Below are 5,513 nucleotides of genomic sequence, written 5' to 3' on the forward strand. Positions count from 1 at the left end.
TTCTCTACTGTTTTGTTCAACTTTATAATATCTAATGAGATAGACAATTCTTTTTAAGGAAACAAGAGACAACGTTGATAACCATCGTTAAAAACCTTGTACTCTGTTCTACATCATGTGCTATGTCTATCCTTGGTTTTGACTGACAGCTTTGTTTTGCCATATTTGACTTTAGTCTCTCCCCCCCCAAAAAAAAGTAATAAGAACTAAGGAGTAATAAAATCCAAAATGTGTAAATTTTGTTGTAAAAAAGAGAGGGAGGAAAAAAAAGAGCTCTAACGGATATAACAGCAAGTGTGTTTAGGGGTGTTAAATAGATGACTATATTAATGTTTTTGGATCATTGAACAGGGCTGTTTGCAGTCTCTCTGTTTGAATGTCTACTTTGTATTCTTTGATACTGTGATTTGAGCAACTATTTCCAAGATGATAATATGTAATCTATTAACAGGTGATTTCTTACTGTTATGTTTTTTTTTGTAGTTCTGTATTATGTGTAACCTTACACTGCTTTCTTTTGTTTTGTGTTTTTCTCTTTTTCCTCTTAAATAAAAAAAAAGATCTTACTCATAAGTACAGTAAATCAGACTCATATGTGTAAGCACCATATTGTCTTCCTAGTGTGAGAAACTAAACAGTGAATAAGATCCAGAATCTTGAATAAGTATTGTAAAAGGGCAAGGATTGTTTGAAGAGGGAAAATGTCTCAGACAGGGAAATGGAGAAAAAAATGAAGAGCAAAGAAAAAAGATATAAATTCGTATGTATATATAATACACCTAAGGAGACTAATACTAATTGTATTAGTTCTTGAAACAGAACCCTTAACACTCATAGGGTACCTTTTTGCTGGTAAGAAATAATAAAATATTTTCCCAGCTTTCTGGTTTACAGTGAGAATGACCTATTCTCCAAGAGTATCCAGTGCCAACTACTTCATACTTTATTTCTGGCAAGAAAATAATTTTCCAACTGATTCAATAAGAGGAGAATTACGTGCCACTTGGATATGGTTGTGTTTTGAGTTCTGACATAGAAAAAATTTAAGGAACACTCAGAAATACAAATTTTACTTTAAATAGATATAGGCATCATTTAAATTACTGCATGTTGAATCATAACATTTTTCAAAAATAAATATGCACCCTCTCTTCCAGCTAGAACAATGTAAGATGCAAAAAGCAGTAAAAGAAGGTTTTTGCTGCTCCAGAAAACTTTAAGAAATAGTGAAAACAATTTACAAGGCTGAAGTTAAAGCTTCTGGGACAGAAGGCTTCCCAAAAGATGCTTGAAATGGCAAGAAGGAAACTCATCTATGAAGAAACCAGGCACTGTCATAACAAGTATAGATAAATGTACAGAACTGAGATTCAAAAGGCTGAGATGACAAGAAACTTGGCCACATCTATATACCTGCAGAACCCAAATTGGCATTTGTCATCCAGACCAGGAGTCCTAAAGGTGTAAACCCAAATGCCCACAAGGTGTTGCAGTTCCTTTACCTTTGCAAAATCTTCAATGGTACCTTTGTTAAGCTCAGTAAGGCTTCAACTTACATGCTGAGTATTGTGAGAACAAATGTTGCATGAGAGTATCCAAATCTCCAGCTAGTAAATGACTGATATACAGGGTTACTATGGCAAAATCATTAAGATGCAAATTACACTTAAAGATATTTCATTGATTGCTCCGTCTTGTTATGTATGGCATAACCTGCATGGAGGCTCTGATTCATGAGATCTGTGATGTTGGGAAATACTTCAAAGGGTCAAATAACTTCTTGTGGTCACTCAAATTGTCTTTTTTTCATTGTTTATTAAGTATAATTTAGACACACATAATAATATTTATTGTATGAAATTTGTACCTCTATATGACATATCTTGTACATACATTTTTCTTTACTCTCTTACCCCTTTTCTTTTTTTTCTTTTTTTTTTATTTTATTTAAGAGGAAAAAGAGAAAAACACAAAACAAAACAAAGCGGTGTAAGGGTACACGTAATACAGAACTACAAAAAAAATACATAACAGTAAGAAATCACCTGTTAATAGATTACATATTATCATCTTGAAAATAGTTGCTCAAATCACAGTATCAAAGAATACAAAGCGGACATTCAAACAGGGAGACTGAAAACAGTTGTGTGCAATGATCCAAAAACACTGATATAGTCAGCTATTTAACACCCCTAAACACACTTGCTGTTATATCCGTTAGAGCTCTTTTTTCCCCCCGTCTCTTTTTTACAACAAAATTTACACATTTTGGATTTTATTACTCCTTAGTTCTTATTACTTTATTGGGGGAGAGAGAATTCAGTCAAATATGGCAAAACAAAGCTGTCAGTCAAAACCAAGGATAGACATAGCACATGGTGTAGAACAGAGTACAAGGTTATAAACAATGGTTATCAATGTTGTCTAATGTTTCCTTCAAAAGAATTGTCTATCTCATTAGATATTATAAAGTTGGACAAAACAGTAGAGAACAAGACCAATAAAACTTAGGCATTGTAAACATTACAGGACTTCCAAAGGAGAAAATAGTCAAACCAGAATGGGCATCTTAGTGAATCTTATTGCCTTCAAGGTAGTTGCCTATACCCTCAAACTTGGTACTATCATACAGAATAGAACAGAGTCTAATCAGTCAAAACAAGATCGTGGGAGTATTACAGGACTTCAAAACAAGTTAATAGGAAATCAAAAAGAGTTACTATTATATATCCTAATTTTTTTAATTTTTCCCCTTAATTAAGACAAACATAAGAAATAACTAAATAATTTTTTTAAAGAATAAGGGGGAGATTGAGATAAAACAGGACATAACAATATAACAATAGAGGTCAAAGCATGACTCTTTCAGCAACCTAGTACTTCACCACCGTATAACCCGACTTAATAGTAGTTACCATAGTGTCTGTCTTATTCCTTGAAATATTTGGATAAAACTTCATGTACTATAGCTTCAAATATTTCCACATCAAGAAGTCCAGAATAAAGCCTTTCTAATTAATGAGTGAAAACTTTATAAGGCTTCAAGGCCACATAATGGGGAATCATGATTACCACATATTTTTATATATTTGAATCATTACTTACATTAGGGAAACTATTCGGTATTCACATGTGCGAGATTGATTTATTTCACTTATGAGTATAGTCTCAAGCTGCGCCCATTTATTGATAAATATCTCAATGTGATCCTTCTTTATAGCTGAATAATACTCCATTGTATAGAAATACCACAACTTTTTATCCATTCCTCAGTTGATGGACACTTGGGTTGTTTCCAAGATTTGGCGATTAGAAATTGTGCTGCTATAAACATAGGTGCACATATATCCCTGTGGTATGATGCTGTGAGTTCTTCTGGGAATATGCCTAGAAGTGGGATAGCTGGAATAAATGGGATTTTCAATCCCAACTTTTTGAGAAATCCCCAGACAGACCTCCACAAAGGCTGTACCAGTCTACACTCCCACCAACGGTGCAGGAGAGTTCCTTTTTCCCCACAGCCTCTCCAGCATTTGTTGTTGTTGGTTTTCTTGATCCTGGCCATTCTTTCAGGAGTGAGATGGTATCTCAGTGTGGTTTTAATTTGCATTTCTCTAATGACCAATGATGATGAGCACTTTTTCATGTATTTCTTTGCCATTTGCATTTCTTCATCTGAGAATTGCGTATTCATCTCAGATGCTCATTTTGGATTGGATCTTTGAACTTTGGAGGTCTGAGTTTTTTTAATTCTTTATATGTTTTAGACAAGAGTCCCTTGTCTGAGAGAGAGTTCACTAAAACCTTTTCCCAGTTTGTGGGTTTTCTTTTCACTATGCTGGAGATTTCTTTTGACATGCAGAAACTTCTAATAAGAAGTGGTCCCAGTTATTGACTCTGGGAAGTATTTCCTGTGCGATTTGAGTCCTGTTCATGAATTGTTTACCTACTCCTATGTCTCCAAGGTTTCTACCTAATTTGTCTTCCAATAGATTTAGTGTTTCTGTTTTAATATTCAGATCTTTGACCCATTTAGATTTTAATTTAGTACATGGTGATAGACATGGGTCTACCTTTAGTTTTCGGCAAATGGAGAGCCAGTTTTTCCAGCACCATTTATTAAAGAGACAGACTGTCATTCTTCCAGTGAACCTGCTTGGCTCCTTTCTCAAAGATAAGGTGGTTGAGTGTGATTGTAGTTGTGGTTGTATCTTCTAATCTATTCCATGGATCGTCAGTTCTGTTTTGATTCCAAAACCATGTTGATTTTATTACTGTTGCTTGGTAGTATAACTTCAAGTCAGGGATTGTGATGCCTCCTGCTTTGTCTTTGCTGCTTAGAATTGCCTTTGCGATTCTAGGTCTCTTCTGGTTCCAGATGAAATTTAGGAGTGATCTCTCTAGATCTATAAGGTATGTTGATGGTATTTCTATTGGGATTGCATTGAATCTGTATAAGAGTTTTGGGAGAATGGCCATCTTCACAATGTTTGTTCTTCCTATCCATGAGCAAGGGATATCTTTCCATTTTCTGAGATCATCTTCAATTTCCTTTTTCAGTGTATTATAATTTTCACTGTATAAGTCTTTCACTTCTTTCGTAAGAGTTATTCCTAAATATTTCATTTTTCTGCTTGCTAATGTGAATAATCCAGTTTCTCTTATTTCCATGTCTGTGATTTTGTTGTTCGTGTATAGGAATGCTATTGATTTCTGAGTACTGATTTTGTATCCAGCCACATTGCTGAATTTATTTATTATATCTAAGAGGATTTCAATGGAGTTTAGGGGGTCTTCTATGTGGAGTATCATGTCATCTGCAAACTGATAATTTAACTTCTTCTTTTCCTATCTTTACCACTTTTATTTCTCTTTCTTGCCTAATTGCTCTGGCTAGTACTTCCAGTACTATATTAAATAGGAGTGGTAATAAAGGACATCCTTGTCTTGTGCCCGATTTTAAAGTAAAGGCTTTCAATTTTTGGCCATTTAGTATGATGCTAGCTGTTGGTTTGTCATAAATGGCCTTTATTGTATTGAGGTAAAGACCATTTATTCCAATTTTCTGCAAAGTTCTTATCATGAATAAATGTTGGACCTTATCGAAGGCTTTTTCTGCATCTATAGAAATGATCATGTGATTCTTATTTTTGGCTTTATTGATATGGTGGATTACATTTATTGATTTGCGTATGTTGAACCATCCTTGCATTCCTGGGATGAATCCCACTTGGTCATGGTGTATAATCTTCTTGATGATTTGCTGGATCCTATTTGCCAATATTTTATTGAGGATTTTTGCATCTGTGTTCATTAGGGAGATCGGTCTATAGTTCTCTTTTTTAGTTGGGTCTTTCTCAGGTTTTGGTACTAGAGTAATATTTGCTTCCAGGAATGACTTAGGAAGGATTGCTTCCCTTTCAATTTCATTGAAGAGTTTGAGGAGTGTCGTCATTAGGTCTTCTTTGTATTTCTTGTAGAATTCTGCAGTGAATCCATCTGGGCCTGGGCTC

The 5,513-nt window shown here is 34.5% G+C and overlaps 1 pseudogene; it reads left to right on the forward strand.

Annotated features, from left to right (window-relative positions):
- The first annotated feature begins 1,242 nt into the window (after window positions 1-1,242).
- Window positions 1,243-1,831, forward strand: LOC111755552 (large ribosomal subunit protein uL30-like; annotated as a pseudogene).
- The last annotated feature ends 3,682 nt before the right edge of the window (window positions 1,832-5,513 follow it).

This window comes from Cavia porcellus, unplaced genomic scaffold, assembly GCF_034190915.1.
Source record: "Cavia porcellus strain 051 isolate PalLab524CR breed Dunkin Hartley unplaced genomic scaffold, mCavPor4.1 scaffold_7, whole genome shotgun sequence".
Taxonomy (NCBI): Eukaryota; Metazoa; Chordata; class Mammalia; order Rodentia; family Caviidae; genus Cavia; species Cavia porcellus.